Genomic DNA, 13,553 nt, shown 5'->3' with positions numbered 1-13,553 from the left:
GAGAGAGAGAGAGAGAGAGAGAGAGAGAGAGAGAGAGAGAGAGAGAGAGTGGTAATAAATGGATACTGCTCTATGTGGACTGTTATTAATGGAGTCCCCCAGGGTTCGGTGCGGGGCCCATTTGTGTATTTATCAATGATATGATGAAGGTATATCAGACTTAATGTCCAAATTTGCAGATGATACAAAGTTTGGCAGGGTTGTTAATAACAATAAAGACTGCTTTTCTAGATCCTGTTGCAGTAGCAACAGAATCTGGAAAAGTTAGGCAGATGGGCTGAGAAGTGGCAACTGGAGTTTAACATGGACAAATGCGAAGTACTCCACATGGGTAGTAGTAACCCAAAAAAAATTACGGACTGTGTTGTATTACACTCAGGGAGGTGGTGCATGAACAAGATCTGGAGGTAATTGTGCAGTCAGATATAAAGTTCTCTGAAAGTGCAGATGGACTACCAGAGCAGGTCATGGAGTTTTGTCAATGATATAATCGAATTTTGCTAGCAGACACAAGGAAGTGATTTTCCCCTTTGTATAAGGCAATGGTCAATTCCACATCTTAAGTACTGTATACAGGTCTGGAGGCCTCATTTTAGGAAGGATGTAGAGTTGCTGGAACGAGTACAGAGAAGTGAAACAAGATTGGTGAGAGGAACAAAGGGGTGCGCTTACGAAGAAATGCTTAAGTTCTACAAGTTTCAGCCTCTGGAAACTAGGCACCTAGCAGGTGATCTGATCGAGGTATATAAGGCCTTAAATGGTTTGAGCAGGGCTCAGTGCTTACGGGATACTTCCGCTTGCTCAGATTAAGAGCCTGAGAGGACATATATTCAAATTGAGGAAAGACAGTTGTGGAATAGATGTGCGGAAGTTTTGCCTTTAGCCAGTAGGTAGTTGATGCTGGAACAGACTTCTCTCTGTTGTTGTGGAAGTTGTTAGCTTAAAAAAAAAATTAAGGCTGAACTAGACAAACATTTGGAGTGACCGGATGGGTAAAATGGGAAGGATTTTTTTTTTTTTTTTTTTTTTGGCTGACGCTGTGTAAGCTTGCTTTCTTGCATCATATGCCTCAAATAATGCTAACGCTAACCGATCTCCACTTGTATAACAACAGATTGAAGCTTGTTCCAACAATCAACCATCTGCTGGCCGAAGGAAAACCTGCACATCTATCCTGCCTCAATTTCAATTTATGCCCACTCATATGTATAGTCATATCAAATGGAAGAATACTATTAACATTCGGCTTACTCAATCCATTCAAGACTTTATGCACCTCAATCAAAGCTCCCCGCAGGTGCCTGATCTTGAGACGCTGCTATTTGCAGAACCGAAGTCTTTCGAGGTAAGAGTACTTTTGTTTCTTTCAGCAATCCGATTGGCCTTCTCTGCACCCGTTCCAGTAGACTACATCCTTCTTAAAGTGAGACCTACAGACCTGTATAAAGTATTCAAGATGCGGCCTAGCCATGGCCTTATACAGAAGGATAATCACTTCTTCATCCCTGCTGGCAAAATTTCTGTATATCCTTGACCATGAGCTGTCCCCATGAGTTAAATTAGTTTCTGAGTGAATAGCTGAAACCGGAGTTTGAACTCTGTCTAATATTTAATTATATTTAGTTTTGTGTAATTCGATTATTCAGTTTTTTCATATATATCTGTTTTGGTCGTGGAAGTCTTTCCCTTCCTATAGTTGGGCGAAAAGGAGAGGGTGTATATTGGAGTACAGTACTGTACTTCTAAATTATCTGTAAATGTAAACGCGGTTGTCATCGGTTGGCTGGGACCGCTTTAATTAATAAATAAAACAAAATAATATAACTCGACGTCAGTGGCGAGGTGTAAACTACAAAATAGTTGAAACCCACAAAACAGCTTCAAACTACAAAGTAGTGATAATTATACTCTAAATTAGTGATAATTACACTACAAATGAATTATAATTATACTGTAATCCCACGTCAGTACCGAAGCTGCAAACTAAAAAAAAATAAATAAATAAACAAACCCCTACAAACTTCTTTGTAGTTTGAAATTTCCGTGCTAACCTGGGATACTTTATTATTGTTAGCCGTAAGGTGCATGGAAGCCTGAGGCTTTTGCTGCACCAGTCAAACATTGTTTTTTTTTTACGCTGGGGTGTGGGGGGGGAGGGAAGCAATAATCAGAAGTAGACGGGGAATCACCAAGAAAGAGAAGAATGATGATATCCAGCTCAGAACCCTCGATGTGCCAAGCCCATACTCACCAGATGCGAGCCCCTGGGGATTTTTACTTCGGTAATGAAAACTAAAGTAGTTTGCAGCTTTTTTGTTTTTTTTAAATTACTTCTAATTGAACACAGGTTATTTTTATTACTACATATTTCTGTTGTTTGCAGTTTTCATGCAGTGCGAGTACGGTGTATTGTAATGACAAAATAAAGATGTAGTAGATTAGTTAGAGAGAGGAAGTGATTTCGTTACTGTACAGTACTTGATATTTCGTCACTCTGGTTTGTTATCCTGACATAAATAGCGAGAAGAAATAACATACGCTGCAGGTTGTATCACTTTATCGTACCTTTATAGTTTGTACCGTCATGCAAAGCGATTGCGGATGTTTACATGCACATGTGTTTTTGAGAAGCATGTGCCTGAATGAAAAATGGATTCTCCTTCATGAGAATGTGAGGGTGTGCCACAAAGTTATACACAGATTATGTTGTAACTGGTACATGAAGTCATACGTGCAAGCAAAGAAGTTTGTAAGGTCTGGGTGATATTACATTGTACTCTTGTATTCAACGCAATTCAAGGTGATGGCGGATGTTAGCGTGTAGATGTGCTGATAGGAAACATGTGTCTGTTAGACTTGCACTGGAAAGTGTATTGTGAAACACCTTCATGATAATGTGTGAGTATGGGATGAAGTTCAAAACTGATTACTTCCGACAACGTAAGTGAAGCCTTGAGTTACAGAGGTGGTCAAGTAAGGTAAGATTAGTTTTTGTCAACATTAATCTCATAATACTACAGCATACATTTTCATTATTGTTCTAAAGTTTTGTTTCATACATGTCAGTTTTAAATAATTTATTGATTTTTTATATTATATTTTTATTATTTTAGTATTAGTATTAGCATATGCATATGATGCAAGAAAGCAAGCTTATCTTGCTTTCTTGCATCATAACTTCCCATTTCACTCACCCATTCGCTCTAAATATTTGGCCAGTTCTTCCTTGAATCTATTTAAGCTATCAGCTTTCGCAAAAACAGATGGAAGTTTGTTCCCCCAATCAACCAGTCGCTGGCTAAAGACAAATTTCCGCACATCTATTCTGCAACTGTCTTCCCTCTATTTGAATTTATGCCCCTCGAAGTGCGTAATCTGAGCAAGAGTAAGAATCCCATCAGCATTGAGCTTGCTTAAACCATTCAAGGCCTTATACACCTCAATCACATCACCTCGCAGGTGCGTAGTCTCCAGATGTGCAATTTGCAGAACTTAAGCCATCCTAAGTAAGAACACCCCTTTTGTTTCCCTCCCCAATCTTGTTGCCCTTCTCTCTACTCATTCCAGCAGCTCTACATCCTTCCTAAAATGAGTCCTCTTCACCTGTATACACTACACAAGGTGTGGCCTAACCACTGCCTTATACAAATGGATAATCAGTTCCTTAACCCTGCTAGCAAAATTCCTGTATATCATTGACAAGACCACATGAGCTGCTCTGGCAGCCTGTCTGCACTGCCCAGAAAACCTCATCTGACTGCACAATTACTCCTAAGTCTTTTTCATTCCATAAAGGTGAGTACAGTGGTCTCAGACATTTTATTAAATTCTGTACAGTGGGATCAACTGACGATGTTACCAACAGTAAATTCTAAGTGGGAAGAATTCAGGGAATTAATCGTGGATGTTACTAAAAGTTTCATACCTATTAAGAAGGTTCATACCTATTAAGCAGGGAATAACTTTGATATTATATATTTGAATCTTAGAAAGGCTTTTGATACTGTTGCACATGGAAGACTGCTGCACAAATTGGAGCAGTGTGGCATTGGAGGCAAATTGCTGCTATGGATAAAGGGGTGGTTGAGGGGGAGAAGACAGAGAGTGGTAATCAATGGACACTGCTCAACGTGGACTAATGTTATTAGTGGAGTTCCTCAGGGTTCAGTGTTGGGTCTATTGTTGTTTTCTGTATTTATAAATGATATTGATGATGGTATATCAAGCTTAATGTCCAAGTTTGCAGACGATACAAAGATTGGCAGGGTTGTTAAGGACACTACTGATGCTATGCTGCTGCAACAGGATCTGGAAAGGTTGAGCAGATGGGCTGAGAGGTGGCAAATGAAGTTTAACATTGACAAATGTAAAGTACTACATATGGGAAACAGTAACCCCAGATCAACGTATCAACTCTGTGGTACTACGCTGACAGTGGTTAAGAATGAAAAGGACCTGGGGGTAATTATGCAGGCAGATATGAAGTTCTCTGAGCAGTGCAGACAAGCTGCAAGAGTAGCTCATGTTGTCTTGTCAATGATATACAGGAATTTTTCTATTTGATTATTCCCTTGTATAAGGCATTGGTCAGGCCACACCTTGAGTACTGTATACAGGTCTGGAGGCCTCATTTCAAGAAGGATGTAGAGCTGCTGGAACGAGTACAGAGAAGGGCAACAAGATTAGTGAACGGAACAAAGGGTTGCTCTTACGAAGAAAGGCTTAAGTTTTGCAAATTAGAGTCTAGAGACTAGGCATTGGCGAGGTGATCTGATAGGGGTGTATAAGGCTTTGAATGGCTTGAGCATGCTCAATGCCGATAGGATTCTTCCTCTTGCTCAGAATAATCACCTGAGAGGGCATAAATTCAAATTGAGGAAGGACGGATGTCGGATAGATGTGCAGAAATTTGCCTTTAGCCAGCAGGCGGTTGGTTTGTGGAATAGACTTCCATCACACTTGTTGTTGATAGCCTAAACAAATTTAAGGCTCAGCTGGACAGGTATTTCGAACGAATGGAGGGGTGAAATGGGAGTAGTGGTTGTGTTTTTTTTTTTTTTTTTCTCGCTGATGCTGAATAAGCTTGCTTTCTTGCATCATATGCCTCTACTAATGCTAATGCTAACACAAAAGCAGATGATGTACAAAGAAATAGATTTAAATAGCAAGTATGCAAATTGAATAAATTTTATTAATACTTTAAATAACACAAAACAGCTTACCATATATTCCGACATATAAATTGACTTCTGCTTTCTTGCTTTGAAAATTTGTGTTTAGAAATTCTTTTGACGAGCTGTCATGTTAGCGAAATCATCAATTAGCTGAAACACATCCAAATTTTCTGCTTCTATGCTTAAAGGGCTAAGTCAGTCGTTCTGGACTCATGGTGTTTCTTAAATAATTTTTTTATTAACTTCTTTGAAAACTGTTGTTCCGTTGCTGCGACGGTTACCGGAATTGTCAAAAAAGAAAAAAAAAAATAAATAAATTAGTAATGAACACATTTCAGTGTAACCCATGCTCAACACAATTGTTTTAATTTTCTCTATTTCCCTTCAGAGTGATTTGATGAAAAGTAATAACTGAGGAGAAAAATATTTGGATAAATCATTCGAATATTGGTTTTGGTTGATTTCTTCATCTCTCATGTTCGGTAATATTTTTGGTTTTAAAAATTGAAAATAAGTGGGCATTAGTTTTTCCAACCCTTGCTTCTGTAGTTTAATTGACTGGTTACAATGTCAGTTATTGTATAAAAGAACTTGGAAACAATGCTGTAAATTTTCAAATCGGTGATCTACAAGTTCGTGGAAAACTTTTTTTTTATTATTCATTTCGTAGTTGTTTTACTGTGACAAAAGACATTTCTAAATGTGTTGTTGCCTTAAATCCTTTCTTTGTAAAAATTTCAGTGCTAAATTTATATTCAGAAGAACCTTTTCCATTATTGCAGTATTAACAACAAATTCAAAATTTTCCATTTTTTTTTTATTCTGATTGCTTCTGTTTTTTCATCTTTTTTTGTAGTATCCTAAATGATTTTGTTTAAAATTATCAGATTATTCTTATATCGGTGTGTTTTTGCTATTAACGACAAAAGATGACAAGCTCACTGTGTAGGGTTTAGCATTCATTTTTAAAGTAACATCTGATTCACCACAATATTGAAGATAGCAAGTCTCAACGACTGATGCTATGTCCAAAAAACACATAGATGCTTTGTATAACTGCAAAATACTTTGATACATCTGGGATACCATTAACTGCATCATTCACCACCAAGTTGATGTTATGAGCTGCACAATGAACATATAATGCATTTGGTTCCATTTCTTTTATGCTGGCTTAGTTAGCTAATTAGTTTGTTTAACCAATGATTGATTTATCGAAAGAAATGAAAATGTAGCCTGTAAAATCAAGCAAATTATAATAATAGAGTAATTATTTACGACTTACAAATGTTAAAGAATGTTTATTCTTCATCATCGTCGACTAAATGCACACTCATTGATCATTCATTATTGGTTTGGCACTCATTGGTTTATTGCATAAGGAGTCGTCTTCCTCAGAAATGTTTCAAGAGGCATTTGTTTCCAAGATAATCTTCTCTTTTAATTATAAATTTCACATTTGCACGCATAAGCATTTTTTAACGGCACACACAAATTGCAACTAACACAATTCGTAACAAGTTTACGAAGCTTAAAAAAAAAAAGGAATGAAGAGAAGATTCTGAAAATTTATTTATGTTTTTTATACGATTGAAGATTTCAGTAAAGGGCAAACACTTGCCCTTTACTGAAATCTTTCACCATAATAACGTAAAAACCCACACAATTCCAACTAATGGTATTTTCACAAATGGGAGAAGAGAGTTTACTACCTGTTTATAATTGCTTGCAGTAGCAGAAAAGCTCAATAAACTGGAAACTGCAAATTGTTTTTATTGTTTTATGGTCGTGACCTCCAGAAATGTGTTTTAGAAAAATATCACAAAGGCGTTCAAAATTGATTCTTATAACGGAACACATGATAACGATGAAAGTGTAGTGCATTTTAATGATTTGAATTGGTAACTAATTCAATATACAAACTATGCTCACGACCTTTTATATTGCCTTAAGGTTACGCTCATAACCTTAAAAAAGACATTTTAGAGAGATAGATAGCTTTGTTATACAGCGAAAATTTCAACTTCCGAGATCTTGAGACGAATTACCAAAAAACAATGTGCTACTGGGTTAAAATGTACGATATTTTAACAATACGATGGTGTCTCTGGAACTGATTAATATCGTAAAGCGTGGTACACTGTATTGTATAGCTATGCACATGGTTTGTAATGCGGTATTTATGAATGTTTAACAATAATTTTTTGCAATTAATGTTCATATTTTTGATTTTGTTGATACTTGGGGAAAAAAAACTTGTAAAGTGAGAACTGCCTGTACTCTCTGATGCTGAAAACTGAAGGGCTCTTGTGCTTTGTTTATATTATAGTGCCTTTCAATATCACTTAATTTGGCTGTCATTGCACATTTACAATATTTATAAAAAAGTTTTAAATAATTACCATCTAATTTGAAGAGCTAGTTCTTATATTTAGCGTCTTTGAGCTATTGATCACAAAAGTGTTGAATATATTTTTGCTCATTTTCAGAGAGGGGTAAAAATCAAAATTACACACTACAGTTTAATATGAAAATTCACAAGTAAAAAAAAAGTTACTTACTCAAAGTAATTGAATCATCATAAAGGAAAAGTTTCATCAACACTGTTAAACGTATTCAGAACAGTGGTTTGTATGCGGAAACGATTTAAGTTACTGCATCTATGTTTTGGGCAGGATACTCCAGTAATTCAAAAAAGTGAAATCATCATAAAGCGACCCTCTTTTTTGGAAAGTTAGACTGCAGGAAGTTGAATTTCAAAGAAAGAAAGTTGAATAGTTCTGAGTGATGGAAATTCATATTAAAATATCTTTCTCTGATCTGTAATGGTGCCTCCGTAGCCAGGTGGGAAGAAGCAGCAGTGCGTAGCACACGCTTCTTGATTAGACTGGGGTTCGAGCCAGTCACCACCAAATATGGAGGTTGCGGAAAGGTCAGGGAATGACCACCGCATATTCCCGGAGCAATATAGCCTTAGTTGCTAATGCTCCTAAAAACCAAATAACTAACAAACAAACATCTGATCTGTAAATGATCCAGCAACGAATTTTCAATAAAAAAAATTACTGACATCAGAGTAATAAAATTACAAATAGTTCTGTCAGATTGTAACAAAATGCAAAGAATAATAAAAAAATAAATAAAATAAAGCTAAACCAATGAGTAACATATATTAGTATCACAAACTAGATGTTTGACGAGTGCCGACATCATGAACGATTTAAAATTTGTGACTGGCCCATCACGTAAACTTATGAAAACTGGAATAATAAATTCACTTATTACAGAATCACTGCAAAGTTGGCATTGCATTGTATGCATAAAGCAATCAGTGCATACTTCTCTATTCAGAAATGTGCAAAAGGGGGAAAAAAAGTGCAGACAAGGAAAAATAACTTGTTGAAATTCATATTATCTCTTTCTGTGATCTGTAAATGATCCATCGACAAATTTTTAATAAAAAAATTTTACTGATGCCAGAGTAATAAAATTACAAATCGTTCTGTCAAATTGTAACAAAATGCAAAGAAGAGTAAAAAAAAAAATAAATAAATAAATCTACAGCAATGAGTAACATATATTACTATCAGAACTGGACATTTGACAATCACTAACCACTAACGTCATGGATAATTCATAATTTGAGAATTGTCCATCATTGTTATATGATACAACATATATCCCGAACTAGACAGCATAAGGTTTAACATAAAACTAGATAGCGAAACACGTAGCACTGTATTAGAAATCTGTTAGCTTAGTATAGTATAGTATAGTAGTATCAATTAATCAGTAAAATTTACTTTACTGAAATACACTGGCAAAGGAAAAATGAGAGTAGGTGTGGGTTATAGGCCTAATTAATCTGATGAGTATAATGAACAATTATGCAGAGAAATAGTGGGCCAGTAAATCAGAATGTCTTATAATGGGAGATTTTAACTTTCCAGATATTGACTGGAACTTGTGGGTTGGTCACTTGCACACTAGCAAGACTTTTGTGGATTTATTGGATGACTGTTTTCTAGAGCAACAGGTTCGAGAGGCAACGAGAGGGAGTAACTCTTGATCTGATTATCAGCAGTGATTATTCATGCATTAAGAATTTGCACATAAAGGAACCACTGGGTGACAGTGAACACAATGTACTGATGTGGGAATTACTTAAAGATGTAACTACCATCAAGGCTAAAGGGAAGGGCTTTTACTTTCGTAAAGGTGACTATAATGGTCTCAGACAGTTTTTAAATTCTGTACAGTGGGATCAACTGATGATGTTACCAATGTTGAATTCTAAATGGGAAGCCTTCAGGGACTTAATTTTGGAGGCTATTAGGCTTTTCTTTCCAAATAAGAAATACTGTTCAAGGTTTAGGCCTAAATGGATGTCAGATGAATTAATGAGACTAGTGACCATGAAGAAGAATGTATGGATGCATATAAAGTATTAGGTGACACAGAAGCCTATGGCAGATATAAGCTAGTCTGTAATCAAGTCACAAAGGAGGTTAGGTAGGTGAAGGCAGATTATGAGAAATCTTTGGCAAAGAATGCAAAGAAAAACAGCAAAGAGTATTTTATTTATGTAAATTCTAGAAGGAAAGGGATGAATCAGATTGGACCACTTAACATAGATAGGGTTGACTGTTGATGATCATGCTCAGGTAATTGATAAACCGAATGAGTATTTTGCATCTACATTCACACATGAGGAGTCATTCAGTGAGGCGGAGTGCCAGAAGTTTATCAAATGCTAACAGGAAGCTAAGTGATTTTCTAATAACTGAGAGCAAAGTGGAGGAGAAATTGTTGAAGTTAATCATAAGGAAGACACCTGGGGTGGACGGGATCTATCGAGTTATATTAAAGTAGGCAGTAAAGGAAGTAAGCAAACCCTTAGCCATAATTATGAGAGCTTCCTTAGACTCAGGGGAGGTCCACGTGGACTGGAGGTGTGCAAATATATCACCAATTCACAAAGGGGGTTTAAAAGGTGACACAAGTAACTACAGAACTGTTAGTTTAACCTGTGTTCCGGGGAAAATAATGGAATCACTGGTTAAAGAAGCATTGCAGGATCATCCAGACAAGACTGCAGTAATAGTTAAGACACAGCATGGGTTTGTTAAAGGGAGTTCTTGTCTGACAAATTTGATTGGCTACTATGATGTGGTCACAATGGAACTGAATGCCAAAAATAATTTTGATATCATAGACTTGAATTTCAGGAAAGCTTTTGATACTGTTGCACATGGAAGACTGCTGTACAAATTGTAGAGGTATGGCATTAAGGGTAAGTTGCTACAATGGATAAAGGGATGGTTGAGTGGGACCTTTGTTGTTTTGTATATTTATCAATGATATTGATGAAGGTATATCTGGTTTAATGTCCAAGTTTGCAGATGATACAAAGGTTGGCAGGGTTGTTAATGACAGTAAAGACAGTATGCTACTCCAACTGGATCTAGATAAGTTGGGAAAATGGGCTGAGAAGTTGCAACTGAAGTTTAACTTTGACGAATGCAAAGTACTGCATATGGGTAGTGATACCGAAGAGAAACATACTAACTCTGTGGTACTAGTCTCAGGGAAGTGGAAAGTGAAAAAGACCTGGGGGTAATTGTACAGTCAAATATGAAGTTCGCTGAGCAGTGCAGAAGAGCTGCCAGGGCAGGTCATGGAGTCTTGTCAATGATATATAGGAATTTTGCTAGCAGGGACAGGGAGGTGATTATCCCGTTATACAAGGAAATGGTCAGGCCACTCCTAGAGTACTGTGTACAAGTCTGGAGGCTTCATTTTAGGAAGGATGTAGAGTTGCTAGAAAGAGTACAAAGAAGGGCAACAAGATTGGTGAGGGGAACAAATGGATGCTCTTACCAAGAAAAGCTGTGAGTGGGTTGAGCAAGCTGAATGCTGATGGGATTCTTCCTCTAGCTAAGACTAAGAACCTGAGGGGGCCAGTTTCAAACTGAGGTAAGATAATTGTAGAATTTGCCTTTAGCCAGCGGGTAGTTGATTGGTGGAACAGACTTCCATCTTTTGTTGTGGAAGCTAATAGTCTAAATAAATTTAAGGCTGAGCTGGACAGGCATTTGGAACGCATGGAGGATGCTGCATAAGCTTGCTTTCTTGCATCGTATGCCTCTACTATTGCTAATGCTAACTCCCAATGCAGAATGCGCTGGTCCCAAAGGAACTAGTTGTTGTCAGTGACTCTATTGTCAGGGAAATGGGGAAGATATTGTGCAAAAAGGATAGGTGGAAGGGTATGTCTGCCAGGGGCAAAGGTTGATGACGTAGAGAGATATCTTTTAAGGGCACTAAAGGTGATATTGTTGTACACGTTAGCACTAATGATGGTATTAAGAGTAGGAGACCAGGGGAATTACTTAACAAGTATAGGTCAATGTTGAAAAAAAAAGCCACGAGTTAGGGTTGAATTTGAAGTTTGCCTTTAGCCACAGGTGGTTGATTGCTGGAACAAACTTCCATTTGTTGTAGAAGTTGATAGCTTAAGGGCAGAATTAGACAAACATTTGGAACGAGTGGATGGGTGAAATGAGAAGGAGTTTTGTTTTTTTTTTTTTTTTGGCTGATGCTATATAAGCTTGCTTTCTTGCATGATGTGCCTTTACTAATGCTAATGTAAACTAATGAAAACTGGAATAATAAATTTACTTACATTTTCAGCCTTTATATCACAAGTTATAAAAAATGGTTGTAATGGTAATGATCGACAAAGTGTTTTTCTTGTTCTGAGAAACTTGACAATGTAGAATAATAGTACATGATGCTTGATAATAGCTGCAGAACTTTTTCTCTGCCAATAAAGCAAATGAAAATCTCTGTGATTGGCTGAATTTTTTTTGTGTTGTTTCCCAAGTTACCCCTTCAAGTAACTTTGCAACAAATTTTCCTACCCAAATGAAAACAGAACAGATAGATATAAAAGGGTTTTAAAATGTTATTCATAGCCAGAGAAAGTCTGGCTATGAATAATACATTCTGGGTTCCAAAACTTTTGAGCCCTGAACAAAAGCCAATCAGATGTCATGTGTCAAGGGAAAACCTGTAACTAATCATGGCAGACCCAGTTCTTGGGTCCTGTTGGCTGTATAGAAACAAACAATATACAAGGGTAGAATGTTGTTGTTCTTGTGAAAATGGGAAATAAACCTCAAAACTATAAATTTAACAAAACTGCATGCTTTGGAGTGACTGAAGTAGATGCTTTACTTTGCCTGGTCATTGTTTAATCGGTCCTCTGAACACCACAGGATAAACGCTAATTACAGGAAGGGTTCCTCTCAATGCACTAGTCAGTTTCAGAACATCATTGATATACTTGAGGATCAAAGGATCTGCAATTTAGCATAGTAATAACTCATTTGTAGTCCTTGTAGTTTGTTTCAGATAAACAAACAAAAAAAAATGTGCCAAATCCAGCACGAAAGGTGCTAAAACAACAACACGGGCCATACCATAACTGGCCTAGCCTGTTATGTGACAAATTTGTGTAATGTAAAATGAAACATATTGCCTTCCAACAACAATCAGAGTTCACACACAAAAAATGTAAAATAAATTCACCGCCACTAGAGTAACATCAAGACTATGATGTATATTTATATTTGACACTGATTTTGCTGAATATTTCATGACTATCTTTTATTTACTAATATTTCTCTAAGCATAGCACAGTCTAAGCAATACTTGGGTGGATAGATGGATGGATTGATAAGAATGTGTTATATTTAATTTAAAAAATTGCTCTTTTATTAATGAAGTTCATTAATTGCCTTGAGAAATGAATCTGTCTTCCAAATTTCACAGGCCTCTTTCAAGCTTGGGCCCCAATGCAGCTGCATTGGCATAGTTACGCCACTGGTTTTAGTAGATTCTTCTCTCTTGAATCATGGCGTACCATCTTAACCTGTTTATTTCTGTCTTGAGGGCAAAGAACTCAAAAGTTAATAATATTGGTGATGGGATCCAAAAAATTTCAAGCGGGTGTCAAATCCAATAGGGAAGATGATGAGGCCTTTTAATTTGTCAGTGAGCAAAATCCTTATGGGAAAACAAAGTTGTAGGAAGTAGAATTCAGTTAGGATAGCAACATGGATTTGAAGATGTTTATGTGAGACTTGGTGGGAGAGGACTTCAGAAGTCAATATTCTGGTGGAGAAGAGAGAGGTGATGTTGAAAGTGTTGTCTAAAGAATTAATGGAATGTGTGGAAGCAGTCAAACATGTTCCTGATAAGATAATGATGGTGATGATAAAATCAGAACCTAGAAATGTGGTGGTGGTGCAAGTATCTATGCCAACATTGGATTATGATGAAAGGAAATAGATGTAATATATGAGAGGGTAGAAG

General features: G+C 36.7%; 1 protein-coding gene across 1 annotated transcript in view; it reads left to right on the top strand.

Moving 5' to 3' along the window:
• Positions 1–2,364: 2,364 nt before the first annotated feature.
• The window catches only part of LOC150082955 (alpha-1,6-mannosyl-glycoprotein 4-beta-N-acetylglucosaminyltransferase-like), a 41,678-nt gene continuing 30,489 nt past the window's right edge, over positions 2,365–13,553 (top strand). The window contains exon 1 of the mRNA XM_090378335.1: positions 2,365–2,978. The gene's annotated coding sequence lies outside the window, so the exon portion shown is untranslated. The remainder of the gene's footprint in view (positions 2,979–13,553) is intronic.

Source organism: Mastigoproctus giganteus, chromosome 7, assembly GCF_048544385.1.
Source record: "Mastigoproctus giganteus isolate SK-2022 chromosome 7, ASM4854438v1, whole genome shotgun sequence".
Taxonomy (NCBI): domain Eukaryota; kingdom Metazoa; phylum Arthropoda; class Arachnida; order Uropygi; family Thelyphonidae; genus Mastigoproctus; species Mastigoproctus giganteus.
Note: the sequence above shows the minus strand (reverse complement) of the source record. Positions and strands in the feature narration are given on the sequence as shown.